Source organism: Bos indicus, chromosome 1 (genome assembly GCF_029378745.1).
Source record: "Bos indicus isolate NIAB-ARS_2022 breed Sahiwal x Tharparkar chromosome 1, NIAB-ARS_B.indTharparkar_mat_pri_1.0, whole genome shotgun sequence".
Lineage (NCBI taxonomy): Eukaryota > Metazoa > Chordata > Mammalia > Artiodactyla > Bovidae > Bos > Bos indicus.
Genome location: NC_091760.1, coordinates 22,514,412 through 22,537,865, shown reverse-complemented (window position 1 = coordinate 22,537,865; position 23,454 = coordinate 22,514,412). Strand labels below are relative to the sequence as shown.

The window sequence follows — 23,454 nt, the reverse complement described above, 5'->3', positions numbered from 1 at the left end:
CTGAGAGGTGAGAAAGACTCTTTGAGAGAGAAAAGTTAGTAGAATCTCTGGATCCAGTTATAGCTTGGGTTACATTTCATGAAAGTGCTGTTTAGAGACTAGAATCACTGGGCTCTAAACCCCAAACAGCTGCATGTAGTTGATCCACGAAAGAGCCAGGAGATGGAGCAACAGGAGCTCAACAGGAGCTCATCTTCTCCTCAGGCTTCAAGACCTAGGCATCACGCCCCAACTTAGACGAACTCTTTCCTAACTTTCTCTATACACAGTTTCCCCCTCCTCTGTGCTTGAAGAGCACTCAGCTACTTTTAGTAGAGAATTTGCTGCACTGGACCACGGTAGTCCACATTAGTGTCTCTTTGACTCCAGAAACACTTTCAGGAGGAGTTCAGCAGGAACTTACTCATCTCTGTTCTTTAGTATTGTTGTGTTGTTGTTCAATTGCTAAGTCATGTCCTGTACTTTGCAACTCTGTGAACTACAGCATGCAGGGTTCCTTGTCCTTCACTATCTCCCAACGTTTGCTCAAACTCATGTCCACTGAGTCAGTAATGCCATCCAACCATCTCATCCTCTGTTGCCCCTTTCTCCTTTTGCCTTCAATCTTTCCCAGTATTAGGGCCTTTCCAGTGAGCCGACTCTTTGCATCAGGTGGCCAAAGCATTGGAGATTCACCTTCAGCATCAGTCCTTCCAATGAATATTCAGGATTGCTTTCCTCTCGGGATTGACTGGTTTGATCTCCTTTCTGTCTGAAGGATTCTCAAGAGTCTTCTTCAGCACCACATTTTGAAAGTACAGTTTGAAGAAAATATTATGGTCTTAATAAATGTCAGTTGAATGAATGAAGTACCTAAGACCATGGTTTCTTCCTTTTGGGGGGTAAAAACATCTCTAAGAAACATCTCTATGAAATGTTTTCCCAGGAAAATACACAAACACAAAATTTTGTATACACTAATCTATAAGAATTTCTCAACACAGCAAAAAAATGAAAATAAAAAATCAAACCAAAGCAAAAAATACTAACAAAAAATTAAATAAAAAAACTAAAACATTGCTACTAGACAAAACATGTCCTTCAAACTCAAGATTAATAGTTAAGATCCTCCTAAATTTTTGAAAATCTGATGTGTTCCAACTCATGGTAAACTAATGAGAAACCTGAAATCAATCCAAGCATTAAGAATTTAGGAGCTCACTCCCAAATTACATGCACCAACTACTTTGGAGGAAGTTCATAGGAATTGCAATTAATGAGGCACTGATGGGAACCAAGTAAGAAAACAGAAGAGAAGGAAATGAAGAGACTTTTTAATGAACAAAGAAAACAGGCAGAGCAGGCAAGTCTGGCCTTGAAATTGATTGATGGGGAAGGGCCTATCTTCCAGGTTTTTGTCCCACTCTCAGCCACCTCATTTGACCATGAAATGAATTATAAATTATGTCTGCATTTTTTTAGCCAGGTATAAGAAAAACTGTCTTTTCCAAGTGCCTTGGGAACCCCACATCCCCATTTCATTTCTCAAGTCTTAAAAATGTTTTTACTTTCTAGATTTTGGCTACACAGTCAATGACATTGACATCATTTAGTTAAGTAAAGAAACCGTTTTCCAGTGTTTGTGTTCAATGTATTATTATTACAAATTTAGAGGTTTTTGAGTCATTTGGTGCTCCATTGTGTTTCTATGTTTGATGAAATTGTAATGAAATATTTTGCATATATGAAGTTCAAGGGGGAAGCTATTAACTAACTGATTGTTGACTAAAAACAGTTTTATGAAAGAGGTATCAATATATGTGCTTTATTTCTAATTTTGAGATATATAAATCTTATTCTCTCTTTTACTTTTCTAAATAAATCACTCTACAATTTCATCCTGGAATTTAAGATGGACCATCAGCTAAACATGTGAGGACAAATTTGGGAGCATCCAGACAGAATGAAATTTTGGTAGACAATTATTTAAAGATAAATTGAAAATATCTATCAAGTAATAATCACACTTCTAGCTACAAAAAACTCATTACTTCTGTTATACCATTGCCATAAAGTTTCTGAAATGTGTATCAAGATCTGGAAAAAAAAATTCAAGTGTGAAATCACATATGTTTGAAAGTTTCTTTAAACTTGTCTATAGAAATGAAGTAAAAACTGACTTTTTACTATTTTTAAAATTTTTATTTATTTTTTAATTGAAGGATAATTGCTTTCTGTCAAATCTCAACATGAATCAGCCATAGGTTTACATATATCTCCTCCCTTTTGAAACTTCCTCACATCTCCCTCCACATCCCACCCCTCTAGGTTGATACAGAGCCCCTGTTTGAGTTTCCTGAGCTATATAGCAGATCCCCACTGGCTATCTATTTTACATATGGTAATGTACGCTTCCACGTTACTGTTTTCATACATTTCACCCTTTCCTCTCCTCTCCCCATATCCATGAGTCTATTTTCTATGTCTGTTTCTCCATTGCTGCTCTGTAAATAAATTCTTCAGTACCACTTTTCAAGATTCCATATGTATACATCAGAATATGATATTTATCTTTCTCTTTCTGACTTACTTCACTCTGTGTAACAGGCTCTAGGTTCATCCACCTCATTAGAACTGACTCAAATGTGTTCCTTTTTATGGCTGAGTAATATTCCATTGTGTATATGTACCACAACTTCTTTATGCATGCATCTGTCGATGGACATCTAGGTTGCTTCCATGTTCTAGCTATTGTAAATAAGTGCTGCAGTGAACATTGGAATACATGTGTCTTTTTCAATTTTGGTTTCCTCAGGGTATATACCTAGGGGTGGGATTGGTGGGTCAGATGGTGGTTTTATTCCTAGTCTTTTAAAGAATCTCCATACCATCTTCCATAGTGGCTGTATCAATTTTACATTCCCACCAACAGTGCAAGAGCATTCTCTTTTCTCCACACCCTCTCCAGCACTTATTGTTTGTAGATTTTTTGTTAAGGGCTATTCTGACCGGTGTGAGGTGATATCTCATTGTGGTTTTGGTTTGCATTTCTCTGATAATGAGCGATATTGAGCACCTTTTCACATGTTTGTTAGTCATCTGTATGTCTTCTTTGGAGAAATGTCTGTTTAGGTCTTTTCCCCACTTTTTGATTGGGTTGTTTGTTTTTCTGGTATTGAGTTGTATGAGCTGCTTGTGTATTTTGGAAATTAATCCTTTGTCAGTTGTTTCATTTGCTATCATTTTCTCCCATTCTGAGGGTTGCCTTTTCACCTTTCTTATAGTTTCTTTGGCTGTGCAAAAGCTTTTAAGTTTAATCAGGTCCCACTTGTTTACTTTTGTTTTTATTTCCATTACTCTAGGAAGTGGGTCATAAAGGACCTTGCTTTGATTTATGTCATCGAGTGTTCTGCCTATGTTTTCCTCTAAGAGTTTTATAGTTTCTGGTCTTACATTTAGGTCTTTAATCCGTTTTATCTTTGTGTATGGTGTTCAGAAATGTTCTAATTTCATTCTTTTACATATAGCTTCCCAGTTTTCCCAGCACCACTTATTGAAGAGGCCACTTTTGTCCCATTGTATATTCTTGCCTCCTTTGTCAAAAATAAGGTACGCATAGGTGCATGGGTTTATTTCTGGGCTTTCTATCTTGTTCCATTGGTCTATATTTCTGTTTTTGTGCCAGAACCATGCTGTCTTGATGACTGTAGCTTTGTAGTATAATCTGAAGTCAGGAAAGTTAACTCCTCCAGATTCATTCTTCTTTCTCAGGACTCCTTTGGCTGTTCGGGGTGTTTTGTGTTTCCATATGAACCATGAAATTTTTTGTTCTAGTTCTGGGGAAAATGCCATTGGTAATTTGCTAGGGATCGCATTGAATCTGTAGAATGCATTTGGTAATATAGTCATTTTCACAATATTGATTCTTCCTAGCAAGGAACATGGAATAGCTCTCCTTCTGTTTATGCCATCTTTGATTTCTTTCATTAGTATCATAATTTTCTTTGTACAGTCCTTTATCTCCTTAGGTAAGTTTATCCCTAGATATTTAATTCTTTTTGTTGCAATGGTGAGTGGGATTGATTTCTTAATTTTTCTTTCTGATTTTTCATTGTTAGTGTGTAGAAATGCAAGTGATTTCTGTGGATTGATTTTGTATCCTGCAACTTTGCTAAATTCACCGATCAGCTCTAGTAATTTTCTGATACTATCTTTTGGGTTTTCTATGTACAGTATCATGTCATCTACAAACAGTGAGAGCTTTGCTTCTTCTTTTCTGATCTGGATTCCTTTTATTTCTTTTTCTTCTATTTCAGTAGCTAGAACTTTCAAAACTATGTTGAATAATAGTGGTGAAAGTGGACAGCCTTGTCTTATTCCTGATCTTAGGGGGAATGCTTTCAGTTTTTCACCATTGAGAATAATGTTTGCTGTAGGCTTGTCATACATGGCTTTTACTATGTTGAAGGTAGATTCCTTCTATGCACTTTTTTTTTTTTAAGAATTTTGACCATGAATGGGTGCTGAATTTTGTCAGAGGCTTTTTCGCCATCTTTTGAGATTATCATATGGTTTTTATCTTTCAGTTTGTTGATATGGTGTATCACATTATTGATTTGCATATATTGAAGAATCCTTGCATCCCTGGAATAAACCCAACTTGATCTTGGTGTATAAGCTTTTTGATATGGTGCTGAATTCTGTTTGCTAAAATTTTGTTGAGGATCTTCCATCTATGTTCATCCATGATATTGGCCTGTAGTTTTCTTTTTTTGTGTTGTCTTTGTCTGGTTTTAGTAACAGGGCGATGGGGTCTCGTAGAATGAGTTTGGAAGTGTTCCTTCCTCTGCAATTTTTTTTGAAAGAGTTTTAGAAGGATAGGCATTAGCTCTTCTCTAAATGCTTGATAGGATTCTGCTGTGAAGCCACCTGGTCCTGGGTGTTTGTTTTTTTGGGAGATTTTTGATCACAGATTCAATTTCAGTGCTTGTAATTGGGTTGTTCATAATTTCTGTTTCTTCCTGGTTCAGTCTTGCAAGATTGAACTTTTCTAAGAATATGTCCGTTTCTTCCAGGTTATCCATTTTATTGCCATATAGTTGTTCATAATAGTCTCTTATACTCCTTTGTATTTCTGCATTGTCTGTTGTAACCTCTCCTTTTACATTTCTAATTTTGTTGATTTGATTCTTCTCTCTTTTTTTCTTGATGAGTCTGGGTATAGGTTTGTCAATTTTGTTTATCTTCTCAAAGAACCAGTTTTTAGTTTTATTAATCTTTACTGTTGTTTCTTTCACTTCTTTTTCATTTATTTCTGCTCGGATCTTTATAATTTCTTTCCTTCTACTAATTTTGGTGTTTTTGTTTGTTTGTTTGTTCTTTTTCCAGTTGTTTTAGGTGTAAAGTTAGCTTGTCTATTCGTTGTTTTTCTTGTTTCTTGAGGTAGGATTGTATTGCTATAAACTTCCCTCTTAGAACTGCTTTTGCTGCATCCCATAAGTTTTGAGTGATCTTGTTTTCATTGTCATTCGTTTCTAGAAATTTTTTGATTTCCCTTTTTATTTCTTCAGTAACCTGTTGATTATTTAGAAATGTATTGTTTACTCTCCATGTGTTCATGTTTTTTACATTTTTTTTTTCTTGTGTTTGGTATCTAGTCTCATAGTGTTGTGGTCAGAGAAGATGCTTGATATGATTTCAATTTTCTTAAATTTACTGAGGCTTGATTTGTGACCTAACATGTGGTCTATTCTGGAGAATGTCTCATGTGCACTTGAGAAGAAGTTGTATTCTTCTGCATTTGAATGGAATGCCCTGAAGATATCAATGAGACCCATGTCACCTAACGTATCATTTAAAACTTGTATTTCCTTATTAATTTTGTTTTGATGATCTGTCCATTGGTGTTAGTCAGGTGTTAAACTCTCCTACTATTATTGTGTTACTGTCAATTTCTCCTTGTATGTCTGTGTTTGTCTTATGTATTGAAGTGCTCTTATGTTGGTTGCATGGATATTTACAATTGTTAGGTCTTCCTCTTGGATTGATCCCTTGATCATTATGTAGTGTCCTTCCTTATATCTTGTAATATTCTCTATTTTAAGATCTATTTCATCTGATATGAGGATTGCTACTCCAGCTTTCTTTTGCTTCCCATTTGCATTGAATATATTTTTCCATCCTCTCACTTTCAGTCTATATGTGGTGGGTCTGAGTGGGTTTCTTGTAGACAGCATATGTATGGGTCTTCGTTTTGTATCCATTCAGTCAGTCTGTGTCTTTTGGTCAGATCATTTATTCCATTTATATTTAAAGTAATTATTGATATATACGTTCCTATATGTTTCCTGATGCTGGGAAAGATTGAAGGCGGGAGGAGAAGGAAACAACAGAGGATGAGATGGTTGGATGGCATCACCAACTCAATGCACATGAATTTGAGTAAACTCCGGGAGCTGATGTTGGAAAGGGAGGCCTGGGTGCTGCAGTCCACGGGGTTGCAAAGAGTTGGACATGACTGAGCAATAGAACTGAACTGAACTGATGTTTATATTGCCATTTTCTTAATTGTTTGGGGTTAATTTGGTAGATCTTTTTCTTCTCTTGTATTTCTTGACTATATAAGTCCCTTTAACATTTGTTGTAAAGCTGGCTTGGTGGTACTGAATTCTCTTAATTTTTGCTTGTCTGAAAAGCTTTTTATTTCTCAATCAATTTTGAATAAGATCCTTGCTGGGTACAGTAATCTTGGTTGTAGATTTTTCCCTTTCAGTACTTTAAATATATCCTGCCATTCCCTTCTGGTCTACAGAATTTCTGCTGAAAGATCAGCTGTTAACTTATGGGTTTTCCCTTGTATGTTACTTTTGCTTTTCCCTTGTTGCTTTTAATATTCTTTCTTTGTGTTTAGTCTTTGCTAGTTTGATTAGTATGTGTCTTGGTGCATTTCTCCTTGGGTTTATCCTGTATGCAACTCTTTGTGCATCTTGGACTTGATTGACTATTTCCTTTTCCATGTTGGGGAGATTTTCAACTATAATCTCTTCAAAAATTTTTTCATATCCTTTCTTTTCCTCTTCTTCTTCTGTGATCCCTATAATTCGAATGTTGGTGTGTTTGATATTTTTTCAGAGGTCTCTGAGACTATCCTCAGTTCTTTTAATTCTTTTTACTTTATTCTGCTCTTCAGAACTTATTTCCATCATTTTATCTTCCAGCTCACTGATTTATTCTTCTGCTTCAGATATTCTTCTATTGATTCCTTCTAGAGTATTTTTAATTTCAGTACTTGTGTTGTTTGTCTCTGCATGTTTATTCTTTAATTCTTCTAGGTCTTAGTTAATTGTTTCTTGCATTTTCTTCATTCTGTTTTCAAGGTTTTTGATCATCTTTACTATCACTATTGTGAATTGTTTATCAGATAGTTTGTCTGTTTTCTCTTCATTTATTTGGACTTCTGTGTTTATATCTTGTTCTTTCATTTGTGTAGTATTTCTATGCCTTTTCATTATTTTTTTTTAACTTACTGTGTTTGAGGTCTCCTTTTCCAAGCCTTCAGGGTTGAATTCTTTCTTCCTTTTGGTTTCTGCCTTCCTAAGTTTGGTCCGGTGGTTTGTGTGAGCTTCATATTGGGTGAGATTTGTGCTGAGTTTTGTTTGTTTGCTTTTCCTCTGATGGGCAAGGCTAAATGAGGTGATAATCCTGTCTGCTGATGACTGGACTTGTATTTTTGTTTTGTTTGTTGGTTAGATGAGTGTACTGCACACAGTGCTATGGCTGGTTGGGTGATGCCGGGTCTTATATTCAAGTGGTTTTCTGCGTGTGAGTTTTAACTATTAGATACTCCCTAAGTTAGTTCTCTGGTAATCTAGGGTCTTGGAGTCAGTGCGCCCACTCCAACGGCTCAGGGCTTGATCTCTGATCAGGAATGAAGATTTCACAAGTGGTTTGTTATGACATTAAGTGATATTAAAACAAATACCCAAAAATGAGAAACCAAAGATGAACCCCAAACAAATGGCAGTTACAAAATCAGGCAAATAATAATTAAAATAATGGAATATACACATATACATATACACCTATAAGCAAAATCAAAACAGTCCAACAAAAATAAACAGTAACCTGACCTGCCTCTTGAGAAACCTATATGCAGGTCAGGAAGTGACAGTTAGAACTGGACATGGAACAACAGACTGGTTCCAAACAGGAAAAGGAGTACGTCAAGGCTGTACATTTGTCACCCTGCTTATTTAACTTATACGCAGAGTACATCATGAGAAATGCTGGACTGGAAGAAACACAAGCTGGAATCAAGATTGCTGGGAGAAATCTCAATAACCTCAGATATGCAGATGACACCACCCTTATGACAGAAAGTGAAGAGGAACTAAAAATCCTCTTGATGAAAGTAAAAGAGGAGAGTGGAAAAGTTGGCTTAAAGCTCAACATTCAGAAAACGAAGATCATGGCATCTGGTCCCTTCCCTTCATGGGAAATAGATGGGGAAACAGTGGAAACAGTGTCAGACTTTATTTTTTGGGCTCCAAAATCACTGCAGATGGTGACTGCAGCCGTGAAGTTAAAAGACGCTTACTCCTTGAAAGGAAAATTATGACCAACCTAGATAGCATATTGAAAAGTAGAGACATTACTTTGCCAACAAAGGTCCATCTAGTCAAGGCCATGGTTTTTCCTGTGGTCATGTATGGATATGAGAGTTGGACTGTGAAGAAAGCTGAGCACCGAAGAATTGATGCTTTTGAACTGTGGTGTTGGAGAAGACTCTTGAGAGTCCCTTGGACTGCAAGGAGATCCAACCAGTCCATCCTAAAGGAGATCAATCCTGGGTGTTCATTGGAAAGACTGATGCTGAAGCTGAAACTCCAGTACTTTGGCCACCTCATGGGAAGAGTTGACTCATTGGAAAAGACTCTGATGCTGGGAGGGATTGGGGGCAGGACGACAAAGGGACGACAGAGGATGAGATGGCTGTATGGCATCACCAACTCAATGGACATGAGTTTGGGTGAACTGCGGGAGTTGGTGATGGACAGGGAGGCCTGGCGTGCTGCAGTTCATGGGGTCGCAAAGAGTCAGACATGACTGAGGGACCGAACTGAACTGAACTGAGATTGACCTGGTTAACAAAATAAATTAAAAATTATATCTACCAATTAAGAACAAATCTAACCAAAGCACAAACTGATAAACAAAACTAAAGCAAGGTGCCAAGTGGGGAATAAAGCAATGAAAACAAAACTAGCAAATACAATGAGAGAAAAGGAAAGAAAGAAAAGAAAGAAAGAATAGATAAGCAAAATTAAATAGAGGTAGATGAAGATTTATATACATTTAAGATTAACTGCAAGGGAAAAAGAACAATGGGAAAAGAAAACAAAGGAATAAATGTAGAAGAGATAATAATAGGTTTAAAAAATTAAAATTAAAAAAAGAGACAAAAAAAAGGAAGAAGAAAGAAAAATATAAAACTCCACAGAACTGCAAAAGGGCAATGTAGAGGCAAAGGTTTATAAAAAAAAATAAAAACTGTGACTGAGAAAAAACCCTAAAACGCTTAATTAGATTCCATAGTGCCAATAAAACTGAAAAAAATGGGGGAAAAAAAAGAAAAAGAAAAAGAAAGAAAAAAGTAAAAAGAATCCAAAAGAATATGCAATTCAGTTCAGTTCGTCGCCCAGTCGTGTCCGATTCTTTGCGACCCCATGAATTGCAGCACACCAGGCCTCCCTGTCCATCATCAATTCCTGGAGTTCACCCAAACTCATGTCCATCGAGTCAGCGATGCCATCAAGCCATCTCATCCTCTGTCGTCCCCTTGTCCTCCTGCCCCCAATCCCTCCCAGCATCAAAGTCTTTTCCAATGAGTCAACTCTTCCCATGAGGTGGCCAAAGTACTGGAGTTTCAGCTTTAGCATCAGTCCTTCCAAAGAACACCCAGGACTGATTTCCTTTAGAATGGACTGGTTGGATCTCCTTGCAGTCCAAGGGACTCTCAAGAGTCTTCTCCAACACCACAGTTCAAAAGCATCAATTCTTCGGTGCTCAGGTTTCATCATAGTCCAACATTCATATCCATACATGACCACTGGAGAAACCATGGCCTTGACTAGATGGACCTTTGTTGGCAAAGTAATGTCTCTGCTTTTCAATATGCTATCTAGGTTGGTCATAACTTTCCTTCCAAGGAGTAAGCATCTTTTCATTTCATGGCTGCTGTCACCATCTGCAGTGATTTTGGAGCCCAAAAAAATAAAGTCTGACACTGTTACCACTGTTTCCCCATCTATTTCCCATGAAGTGAAGGGACCAGATGCCATGATCTTCGTTTTCTGAATGTTGAGCTTTAAGCCAACTTTTCCACTCTCCTCTTTTACTTTCATCAAGAGGATTTTTAGTTCCTCTTCACTTTCTGCCATAAGGATGGTGTCATCTGCATATATGAGGTTACTGATATTTCTCCAGGTAATCTTGGTTCCAGCTTGTGCTTCTTCCATCCCAGCGTTTCTCATGATGTACTCTGCATATAAGTTAAATAAGCAAGGTGACAATATACAGCCTTGATGGACTCCTTTACCTATTTGGAACAAGTCTGTTGTTCCATGTCCAGTTCTAACTGTCACTTCCTGACCTGCATATAGGTTTCTCAAGAGGCAGGTCAGGTGGTCTGGTATTCCCCATCTCTTTCAGAATTTTCCACAGTTTATTGTGATCCACACAGTCAAAGGCTTTGGCATAATCAATAAAGCAGAAATAGATGTTTTTCTGGAACTCTCTTGCTTTTTCCATGATCTGGCAGATGTTGGCAATTTGATCTCTGGTTCCTCTGCCTTTTCTAAAACCAGCTGGAACATCTGGAAGCTCACAGTTCACGTGTTGCTGAAGCCTGGCTTGGAGATTTTTGAGCATTATTTTACTAGCGTATGAGATGAGTGCAATTGTGTGGTAGTTTGAGCATTCTTTGGCATTGCCTTTCTTTGGGATTGGATGAAAACTGACCTTTTCCAGTCCTGTGGCCACTGCTGAGTTCTCCACATTTGCTGGCATATTGAGTGCGTCACTTTCACAGCTTCATCTTCCAGGATTTGAAATAGCTCAACTGGAATTCCATCACCTCCACTAGCTTTGTTCCTAGTGATGCTTTCTAAGGCCCACTTGACTTCACATTCCAGGATGCTGGCTCTAGGTCAGTGATCACACCATCGTGATTATCTTTGTCATGAAGATGTTTTTTGTACAGTTCTTCTGTGTATTCTTGCCACCTCTTCTTAATATCTTCTGCTTCTCTTAGGTCCATACCATTTCTGTCCTTTATTGAGCCCATCTTTGCATGAAATGTTTCCTTGGTATCTCTAAATTTTCTTGAAGAGATCTCCAGTCTTTCCTATTCTGTTGTTTTCCTCTATTTCTTTGCATTGATCACTGAGGAAGGCTTTTTTATCTCTCCTTGCTATTCTTTGGAACTCTGCATTCAGATGCTTATGTCTTTCCTTTTCTTCTTTGCTTTTTGCTTCTCTTCTTTTCACAGCTATTTGTAAGGCCTCCCCAGACAGCCATTTTGCTTTTTTGCATTTCTTTTCCATGGGGATGGTCTTGATCCCTGTCTCCTGTACAATGTCATGATTCTCCATCCATAGTTCATCAGGCACTCTATCAGATCTATTCCCTTAAATCTATTTCTCACTTCCACTGTATAAATCATACAGAATTTGATTTAGGTCATACCTGAATGGTCTCATGGTTTTCCCTACATTCTTCAATTTAATTCTGAATTTGGCAATAAGAAGTTCATGATCTGAGCCACAGTCAGCTCCTGGTCTTGTTTTTGCTGACTGTATAGAGCTTCTCCATCTTTGGCTGCAAAGAATATAATCAATCTGATTTCAGTGTTGACCATCTGGTGATGTTCATGTGTAGAGTCTTCTCTTATGTTGTTGGAAGCGGGTGTTTGCTATGACCAGTGCATTCTCTTTGCAAAATTCTATTAGCCTTTGCCCTGCTTCATTCTGTATTCCAGCCCAAATTTGCCTGTTACCCCGGGTGTTTCTTGACTTCCTACTTTTGCATTCCAGTCCCCTATCATGAAAAGGACATTTTTTTGGGGTGTTAGTTCTAAAAGGTCTTGTAGGTCTTCATAGAACCATTCAACTTCAGCTTCTTCAGCATTTCTGGTTGGGGTGTAGACTTGGATTACTGTGATATTGAATGGTTTGCCTTGGAAATGAACACAGATCATTCTGTCATTTTTGAGATTGCATCCAAGGACTGCATTTCAGATTCTTGTTGACCATGATGGCTACTCCATTTCTTCTAAGGGATTCCTGCCCACAGTAGTAGATATAACAGTCATCTGAGTTAAATTCATCCATTCCAGTCCATTTTAGTTCACTGATTCCTAGAATGTTGACGTTCACTCTTGCCATCTCATGTTTGACTACTTCCAATTTGCCTTGATTCATGGACCTAACATTCCAGATTCCTATGCAATATTGCTCTTTACAGCATCGGACCTTGCTTCTATCACCAGTCACATCCACAACTCGGTATTGTTTTTGCCTGGCTTCATCCCTTCATTCTTTCTGGAGTTATTTCTCCACTGATCTCCAGTAGCATATTGGGCACCTACTGACCTGGGGAGTTCCTCTTTCAGTATCCTATCATTTTGCCTTTTCATACTGTTCATGGGGTTCTCAAGGTAAGAATACTGAAGTGGTTTGCCATCCCTTATCCAGTGGACCACATTCTGTCAGACCTCTCCACCATGACCCGCCTGTCTTGGGTAGCCCCACATGGCATGGCTTAGTTTCACTGAGTTAGACAAGGCTGTAGTCCATGTGATTAGATTGACTAGTTTTCTGTGATTATGGTTTGTGTGTTTGCCCTCTGATGCCTCTTGTAACACCTACCGTCTTACTTGGGTTTCTCTTACCTTGAGCATGGGGTATCTCTTCACGGCTGCTCCAGCAAAGTGCAGCCGCTGCTCCTTACCTTGGACGAGGGGTGTCTCCTCACAGCCGCCCCTCCTGAACTTGAACGTGGAGTAGCTCCTCTCGGCCCTCCTGCGCCCGCGCAGGCACTGCCTCTGGACGTGGGGTTGTTCCTCTCGGCTGCCGCCCCTGGCCTCGGGCGACCGCCGCGACTGACCTCGGACATGGAGTAGCTCCTCAAAAGAATATACAGAATAAGTCAAAACATAAGAATAATAAATGTTTTTCTTGAAGCAATGCTGTCAGATTCCTTTCCCTCACGGGGAGTCACAGTTGACCTCACCTCCCTAGGATGCCCTCCAACACTGTGCTGGTCTCTGGACTGCTGTGTGGGCAGCTCAGATTCTAATCTAGTCCTCCTCCTGTGTGTTCCTGCCTGCAATGTCCACAACTCTCAGAACTAGTGCATTTTCTTTTGTGGGAGCTCTCAATGTCCTTTTATATATTCCATAGACACAGAGTCTTCCTAGTTGATTATGTGGATTTAGTCTGCAGCTTGTACAGCTGGTGGGTTGGTTTTGGGTTTTCTTCTTTAGCCACACTGCCCCTGGGTTTCAACTGTGGTTTTATTTCCACCTCTGCATGTGGATTGTCCACTGGGGTTTGCTCCTGAGGCTGCCCTGGAGGACTTGGGTCTGTCCCAGTGTGGGCCAAGTGTGAAGGTGGTGCAGCTGCTTTGGTTGCAGGGGTTCTGGCAGCACCAGGTACTCAGGGAAGTTGGCAGCTAGAGCAGCAGGAAATATAATGCTCTAGATGGGTATGGCGACCAGTATTGGCCAATATTCTCCAGTATTCTTGCCTGGAGAACCCCCTCTCTGAAAGAGAAGGCCGGTAGGCCACAGTCCACAGAGTTACAAAGAGTTGGACATGACTGAAGCTACCCTGTGTGCATAGACACAAGACTTTTTGCCTGTGGCCCCTCTGCCCCATTGAGGGTTGAGTGTGAAGGTGTGGCAGCTGCTTGGCTTGCGGGGCCCTGGAGGCACCAAGTGTGCAGGGACACTGACTGCCTCTGCTGCAGGAGTTATGGCTCTATCAGAGTCTTTTTTCAAGCCTCTTGTAGCTGACAATCAGAAGGCCTCTTTGACCAGTCTTTCTCCATAGCTCTGCCTGTTCAGGCACTTAGAGGGAGTCTTACCCAGGATCCTTGTCTGTTGTTTGGTGTTTGAGGCACATAGAGGGGCTCCCCTGGCTGGGGTCCTACTCTGTAGATTGGTGTGTCAGGCACTTAAAGAGCACCCTGGATGGGGTCCTACTCTGTAGTTCAGTGCATCAGGCATTTAATGGGCCAGCTTCTCTATTGTTCAGCTGCCAATGTTGGCCTGTGGTGGGAGAGAAGCTATGATGATGGCTCCACCCCCTATGCATGACTCAGCAGTATTGCCTTGCTTTCATGGCTCCCTGGCTTTCCTCCACAGACATTTCCCACCATGATCTCCTCCCTCACATCCCCTCCATCTGTCTCTCCTCAATCAATAGCAGCCCTCACCCTGGGATTGCTCCACATTGCCTAAACTCCAGCTCCCAGCTGCTGTACCTTCTAGTGAACCTGTATCCCTGTCCGGGGTATGTATGGCTGTGGCAAGGAGTGTATATGATTCTCATTACATTTAGGCTGCCACAGACCAGCTGTTTCACTCTCAGCCTTAAATGTTTCTCCTCTCACTCAGACAATTACCCTGATGTGGGGATCAGACCCCTGCCTCAGTTCCCTACCCACCAAGGGCAGGTCCAGTCCTACAAACACTTGTTTTCCCCCCTAGTTCCTTCATCCTACTGAGTTTTGCATGGTTCTATATATTCTTTTTTGCTGGTCAGGTATTCTTGTCAGCTCTAACTCATGTTCTGCATACACTTCTGTGTCTGAAGGTGTATTCCTGATGTATCTGTGGAGAGAAATGTACTCCACATCCACCTACTCCTCTGCCATCTTGTTCTCTGTTTTTTACTATTAATTGTTCAATTGTTGTTCATGTGTGCACTCCTTTCTCATATATTTACTTGAAATCTATTAAATTAAAAAAAATTTTTTTTAGTTTTATTTTATTTTTAAACTTTACATAATTGTATTAGTTTTGCCAATTATTTATGATAAAATAGCACATTTCCTTGATTTAAAGATTCAAATATTTCTGACACTGAGATGCATCTTACAATCTACATGGACATGTAATCTAAAAGTTATCTTGATGTTGATGGTATGTTGTTCAATTGATTGTATCTTATTGTGGAGGTGATAAATAAGATAAATAAATTTCTGTTTGGTTTTCCAAAAATATTTCTTAGAGATGAGTAGTTCTTTTTTTTTTTTTTTTTAAGATTTTTTGATATGGACCCTTTTAAAAGTCTTTATTGACTTCGTTACAATATTTTTTCTGTTTTTTCTTTGTGTTTTTCACAGCAAGGCATGTGGGATCCTGGCTCCCTGAACATGGATTGAACCCACACCTCTTGCATTGGAAAACAATGTCTTAACCACTGGATCACCAGGGAAGTCCGTAGATATGAGTACTTTGAATCGATATTCTACAACTTCTAAGTTCTCTATACATTTTCCTGTTTTTCATCTTCTGTCGGCACAACTTTGTTCAGGAAATAATTAAACTTTTCTGAGAATGGGATAAGAATAAGATGTGTTTGGTTTTCTAATCTGTAAGAAATATCCATGAATTATCAGTGAATCAATGGCAGATGTTCCTTTGCTACTGGTTTACAAACAAGCTTTAGAAAAGCACCTTCATATCTGACAATGTCATCATATGAGTTGGACTGAAGCATTGAAACAAAACGTCTAAGCAATATTAAGACCATAGAGCTCCCTTTTCACACCTGGCTGTACTTTTCCTCAAATATAGATCTATTTGTGTTGTAACTGGCCAAAGGGCTTGTCTCATTAAACTGTATTCATCTGAAAGTATTTTACCAGTGATGAAAAATAAAATGTCATGTCAAAGTTACTTAAAAGGTGATTGGGGGGGGAATGAAAGTCATTTCATGAGACAATGTGAAAAATAAAAAAGCTCTTTTTGATCATAATTCATAATTGAAGGTTATTTCAATTTCCAAGGTAGTTATTTTGGCAATTAAATCTACTCAAAAGTTTTATCTCTAAAAAAATTAATTGTATGTTGAAAAGTGAATTGGAATAATGTACTCTATAAAGGTTAAAAGAGGTTATTCCAAGTGTTATTTCAGTAACATTAGATTTGTTATCATATGCAGAAAAGTTTAAAATATTAAAAAAGTATAAACTGCCAAAATGTTTTCTATATGCAAAAAGATATTTTTTAGTTTTAATAGAAAGAATTGTTCTGAATGCATATATTTATTAACCCAAAGTGTTAAATTAAATTGATTTTTGTAAGAATGATGCCTGTCTATGCTGCTATGTATCATGTTATTTATAAATCCCCCTTGATTTAATGACTAGATTACAAATTTCTGAGGAAATTCCTGAGGGTATTTATATCATTCATATTTTTAAACATCTATATAAACACATATACTGTAGTCCATGGGGTCACAAATAGTTGGACACTTCTGAGCTACTAAACCACCACCACATACAACAAACTGCGTATATTTAAATTATATAATTTGATAAGTTGTTCCACAACTCACTGATCCCCTATCCACTTTTTTCCAGTATTTTTTTTTCCTTTGCTTCCGTTTGAATTGTTTCTACTTCTCTGTTTTCAAGTTCATTAGTCTTACATTCTGTAGCATCTAATCTGCAGAAAATGCTATGCAGTGTATTTTTCATCTCACACATTGTAGTTTTCTAGAAAACATCTCTAGACATTTAGTTTGGATCATTTTAATATTTTGTATGTCTCCACTTAACAATTTGAACATGTGGAATATTATCACAATTTTTAATACCCTTGTATATTAATTCTAATATCTGTGTTGGTTCTGGTTCTGTGTCAGTTTCAATTGATTGAATTTCATTATGGGTTGCATTTTCATACTTCTTTGTATTCTGGTCATCTTTGATTGGTTGCCATACATTGTGGATTTTACTATATTTAATGTGGACTATTTTTGTATTCCTATAACTGCTTTTGAATTTTGTTCTGCAATGTGATTGTTACTCGGAAATGATTTCACTTTTTCACATCTTGCTTTTAAGAATTGGTTAAGTGGGACCAGAGTAATGTTTACTAAGACCTATTATTCTCCACTACTGAGAAAAGATCTTTCTGAGTTTTCTACCCAGGGCACTTTGATGATTCTTTTCCTAGCCTCATATAACTTCCTTATATGCTGTACTAACCAGTACTTGGTTGAATACTACTTGAGAGGAAGACTCTATGGATTTCTGGAGTTTTTTCCTTGGTACATCTCTCTTTTCTCCAGTACTCTGTCTAGTGAACTCTAGCTTCTTTGGTCTTTCCTGATTCTCAGCTTTATCTCATCATCTCAGGGAGACTTCCAGTTTCCTACTGGGCACCTTCCATGTTCTGTAGCCTGAGAACTCCCTCAAAGCAGTCAATTGGAGGATTGGAGGCAATCATGGGGCTCATCCCTCTAGGGTCACTTTTTTGTTTGCCTGATGTTCAAGATCTTAAAAGCCATTGTTTAAAATACTGATATTTGATGACTCTCTTTTGTTTTTTGTTTTCTTTAGTTTTTGGTTGTTTTCAGTATACACAAACACACATGAACACACATATACATACACATTATAGTATTTCATATATTCATAACATATAATGTTATGAATACACAGAAGAATACACAGAATACACAGAAGAACTGTACATAAAAGATCTTCATGACCAAGATAATCATGATGGTGTGATCACTGACCTAGAGCCAGACATCCTGGAATGTGAAGTCAAGTGGGCCTTAGAAAGCATCACTACGAACAAAGCCAGTGGAGGTGATGGAATTCCAGTTGAGCTATTCCAAATCCTGGAAGATGATGCTCTGAAAGTGCTGCACTCAATATGCCAGCAATTTGGAAAACTCAGCAGTGGCCAAAGGACTGGAAAAGGTCAGTTTTCATTCCAATCCCAAAGAAAGGCAATACCAAAGAATGCTCAAACTATCACACAATTGCACTCATCTCACACGCTAGTAAAGTAATGCTCAAAATTCTCCAAGCCAGGCTTCAGCAATATGTGAAATGTGAACTTCCTGATGTTCAAGCTGGTTTTAGAAAAGGCAGAGGAACCAGAGGTCAAATTGCCAACCTCCGCTGGATCATGGAAAAAGCAAGAGAGTTCCAGAAAAACATCTATTTCTGCTTTATTGACTATGCCAAAACCTTTGACTGTGGATCACAATAAACTGTGGAAAATTCTGAAAGAGATGGGAATACCAGACCACCTGACCTGCCTCTTGAGAAATTTGTATGCTGGTCAGGAGGCAACAGTTAGAACTGGATATGGAACAATAGACTGGTTCCAAATAGGAAAAGGAGTACATCAAGGCTGTATATTGTCACCCTGCTTATTTAACTTCTATGCAGAGTACATCATGAGAAACGCTGGACTGGAAGAAACACAAACTGGAATCAAGATTTCCAGGAGAAATATCAATAACCTCAGATATGCAGATAACACCACCCTTATGGCAGAAAGTGAAGAGCAACTAAAAAGCCTCTTGATGAAAGTGAAAGTGGAGAGTGAAAAAGTTGGCTTCAAGCTCAACATTCAGAAAATGAAGATCATGGCATCTGGTCCCATCACTTTTTGGGAAATCTGGGGAAACAGTGGAAACAGTGTCAGACTTTATTTTGGGGGGCTCCAAAATCACTGCAGATGGTGACTGCAGCATGAAATTAAAAGACGCTTACTCCTTGGAAGGAAAGTTATGACCAACCTAGATAGCATATTCAAAAGCAGAGACATTACTTGCCGACAAAGGTTCGTCTGTCAAGGCTATGGTTTTTCCTGTGGTCATGTATGGATGTGAGAGTTGGACTGTGAAGAAAGCTGAGCACTGAAGAATTGATGCTTTTGAACTGTGGTGCTGGAGAAGACTCTTGAGAGTCCCTTGGACTGCAAGGAGATCCAACCAGTCCATTCTGAAGGATATCAGTCCTGGGTGTTGTTTGGAAGGACTGATGCTGAAGCTGAAACTCCAGTACTTTGGCCACTTCATGCGACGAGTTGACTCACTGGAAAAGACTCTGATGCTGGGAGGGATTGGGGGCAGGAGGACAAGGGGACGACAGAGGATGAGATGGCTGGATGGCATCACTGACTCGATGGACCTGAGTCTGAGTGAACTCCGGGGGTTGGTGATGGACAGGGAGTCCTGGCGTGCTGCGATTCATGGGGTCGCAAAGAGTCGGATAGGACAGAGCGACTTAACTTAACTGAACTGAAAGGCGGTACATTGTCACTTTGCTTATTTAACTCATATGCAGAGTAAATTATGAGAAACACTGGGCTGGAAGAAGCACAAGCTGGTATCAAGATTGCCGGGAGAAATATCAATAACCTAGATATGCAGATGACACCACCCTTATGGCAGAAAGTGAAGAGGAACTAAAAAGCCTCTTGATGAAAGTAAAAGAGGAGAGTGAAAAAGTTGGCTTAAAGCTCAACATTCAGAAAACGAAGATCATGGCATCTGGTCCCATCACTTCATGGGAAATAGATGGGGAAACAGTGGAAACAGTGTCAGACTTTATTTTGGGGGGCTCCAAAATCACTGCAGAAGGTGACAGCAGCCATGAAATTAGAAGACGCTTACTCCTTGGAAGAAAAGTTATGACCAACCTAGATACCATATTCAAAAGCAGAGACATTACTTTGCCAACTAAGGTCCATCTAGTCAAGGCTATGGTTTTTCCTGTGGTCATGTATGGATGTGAGAGTTGGACTGTGAAGAAAGCTGAGCACTGAAGAATTGATGCTTTTGAACTGTAGTGTTGGAGAAGACTCTTGAGAGTCCCTTGGACTGCAAGGAGATCCAACCCGTCCATTCTAAAGGAGATCAGTCCTGGGATTTCTTTGGAAGGAACGATGCTAAAGCTGAAACTCCAGTACTTTGGCCACCTCATGCGAAGAGTTGACTCATTGGAAAAGACTCTGATGCTGGGAGGGATTGGGGGCAGGAGGAGAAGGGAACAACAGAGGATGAGATGGCTGGATGGCATCACTGACTCGATGGACATGAGTTTGAGTGAACTCCGGGAGTTGCTGATGGACAGGGAGGCCTGACGTGCTGCAGTTCATGGGGTTGCAAAGATTCGGACACGACTGAGCAACTGAACTGAGCTGAACTGATAACATATAATAATGTATATGAATATTTTTATGTTTTATCCAGGTAAATCGCAACAATATGGAACGTTTTGGGAAAAGTGCTATTACAGGCTTTACAACTGTATAAAAAATATTCATGAATTACCTGATCTTGAAATTGTTTGAAAGGTTTGTTTGAATGCTTCAGTATGACTCTATTTGGCAAAATTGCCAGGTATGAAGGTGGTTTACTATATTATATATAAATAATCACTGCTACCTCTCTGTGCCAAATCTCTATCCCAATGTACGCTGTGAAAGGATCAAAATTGATATGCTACTTCTATCAGAAGAACCTTAGTGATTTTGACATTTATTCAGAGTTTCTTTTCTATATTCTCAGTCATCTTTTTGCTCAATTCTCATATCCAAATTTACTGAATACTTTTTACAATAATAGCAAAAGGATTTATTAAGCTTTGCCTATTTTAGGGCATGATTTTATGGGTCATCAATATACTTGCTCTAAGAACATGAGGACTACTGTAATGAAAAAAAAAAACAATGAAAATAAACTAGAAAACATTCTAATCATTAAAAAAAAGGGGCTTTTTATGTAAATTATTTCCTGTGCCACTTACAAATCTATCTTTAGTAAGGTGGTTGGTCTTGAGAATCACTGTTAAAGAATACAAAAAGTATTCTCTCAAGAATGGTTGAATGTGGCTTCTAGGTTTTGATAATAAAAGCAGGACTCTTCATGCATAACAGAATCAGACTTTTCTATTTTATTTTTTTTAAGGCATGCCTTCCTTTGTTATTCTGGACAGGTGTTTCCATAGTGCAATTTAAACTACAAAAAATGGCTCATAATTGCCAACACCTACTTTAACTTTCTGAATCTAATCATAAAACAACCTCCTCTTTCATAGGAGAGACAAAATCTCAGCTGGGTTTTAAATCCTGATTATATTACAAGGTTCCAATTGAAATTTTAGCTATCAGCCAAGTGACCTTCAATGACCACAAGCTGAGAAGCTTGGTAACTAATCTAAATAGATCTCTAGGCAAAATCCCCACCCAATATTGGTTTCCAGACTCTTGCGTTATTCACCTTGTGAAAAAACAAAAAACAGCAGAGTATGAAAAGCAAATAGTTATACCAAACTTCAACACTCAATTCTTGAAAGGCCAAAACCAAGCTGTGAAAATATTCCCATAGCCCTACTTCCTGTGTGAGAGTTTAGGAAACTGATAAAATGTTTGCGTTGTCAGCCCACATACAACAGTAATTTGGCCTGCCTTTAAGAAAGTGCTATTTCAAAGAAATACAGATCACTGTAAAATAAAAGAAATCCTACATTCATAGCTACTTGCAGATTGTAATAAAGTCATAATTAATTCTTTTCTGCATATTTCAATTTGAGGCAAGCTAACTATTAATTATTCTGTGTAAAGTTTTCCTCCTTTTCATAACAAAATTCTCCTATAACAGAATTTTATTTTCACTTGCAAGACTTCTTTTTCAACTTCATTATAAAAAAATTCTTGCACAGTGGTGTATAATGCAGCTGTACAAGAAATACCTCATTCCTGTCTTTAAGTGAGGTTGGTAAACACACTGGCTTTTATTTGCTATATCATAAATTTATTGAGGGTGATTCATTTTTTAAAACAAGTTTGTGTTCTCCATAGTGACCTCAAAGCCTACACTTTTAAACATTTTTTGGATGAATGCAGGACTTCACTAATATGATGAATGGAAGATTTGATTTTCTCTATGAGTATGGTGATTATTCCCCTGAGGGTTTTTTGCCTTTTTTTTTTAAACCGATTTATAACTTTATATGTCTATAATATTTTGCCAAAGGCATATGATTAAACAACAATTATACATTTAACAAGGTGTCTATCCTATATTGAATTCAATAATATTTTATAAAACAAAACATAAAATTCCTCAAAAAATCTGTGTCAGATAAATCAATAGATTTGTAAGCTTTTTTGGGGGGGACACACTGAACAACTTTCTCAAACAGATTTTAACAGACAAAAAAAGTTCTGTACAATAATATTATAAGAATATATTGGAAGAAAGAAAGAAAAAAGGAAGAAGAAAACACGACAACCACAAAGCCTAACTCAGTGGGTACAACTGTGCATAAAAACTCACTGCATGATTTTGGCAGCCAAAACAAAAAAAAAAAAAAAAAAGAAAGAAAAAGGAAACACAGTGGATTACATAACTCACCAATAGAAAAGAAGAAAATTTACTACTTTTTCAAAGAAGGCACATTTTTTCCTTGGTACTAAACTCAGAGCAAGTTCTCATGTGGGTCTTAGGTAGGGAACATTGAGTAATTTAATGGACAATGTCCTTATTCCAATTCCACCCGCAAATGCAGAAATGGGCCTCATGTGGCTCTTTCTTGCAAAGGTCTTCAGCAAAAGTCGAAGACATAATAGAACATCAGGGAAGAGAACAGTTTTGAGAAGGATCCATGGAATGACATGTCAGCTTGTGTTCAATGTTGATCCAAAGGTAGAACTTAGATGCTGGAGGCAGTAAAATGCTGAAACTGGTTCTTGATTGATACTTCCTTTTGCTTAGGAGCTGGAGAGCAGAAAATCTTTAAAGAAACCCACACGTGAGGGTTTGGTTGAGATTTTTATGTTTATGCTTAAGAATAGACTAGTAAGGTTTAGAATTCACATGAACAGGTGAGAAGCCAATCCATAATTTTAAAATTCAGGCCCCTAACTAGTGTCGTTGTCTGCATCCCTTGGCTCCACCAGACAGTGAAATGAGGGGGTGCTGTTCAACATGGCTGGGCTTATCTACCTTTTTCATCAAGCCACTTATAATGGCAGGATCAAGTTAACATGTTTCAACTAGGATTTGGGATTAATCTCCCAAGATTTATACCCAAAATTCTTGTTGCTGTTCAGTTGCTAAGTCGTGTTTAACTTTGCACCCTCATGAACTGCAGCACTCCAGGCTTCCCTGTCCTTCACCATCTCCCAGAGTTTGCTCAAACTCATGTCCATTGAGTCGGTGATGCTATCTAACCATCTCGTCCCCTTCTCCTACTCCATTCAATCTTTCCCATCATCAGGATCTTTTTCAACAAATCAGCTCTTCAGATCAGATGGCCAAAGTTTTGGAGTTCAGCTTCAACATCAGTTCTTCCAATAAATATTCAGGGCTGGTTTTCTTTAGGATTGACTAACTTGATCTCCTTGCTCTCCAAGTTCTCAAGAGTCTT

General features: G+C 38.4%; 1 long non-coding RNA gene across 1 annotated transcript in view; it reads right to left on the bottom strand.

Moving 5' to 3' along the window:
• Window positions 1–12,934: 12,934 nt before the first annotated feature.
• Window positions 12,935–23,454, bottom strand: part of LOC139178207 (uncharacterized) — an 81,197-nt gene continuing 70,677 nt past the window's right edge. The window contains exon 3 of the long non-coding RNA XR_011562629.1: window positions 12,935–13,162. This is a non-coding gene — a long non-coding RNA (uncharacterized lncRNA). The remainder of the gene's footprint in view (window positions 13,163–23,454) is intronic.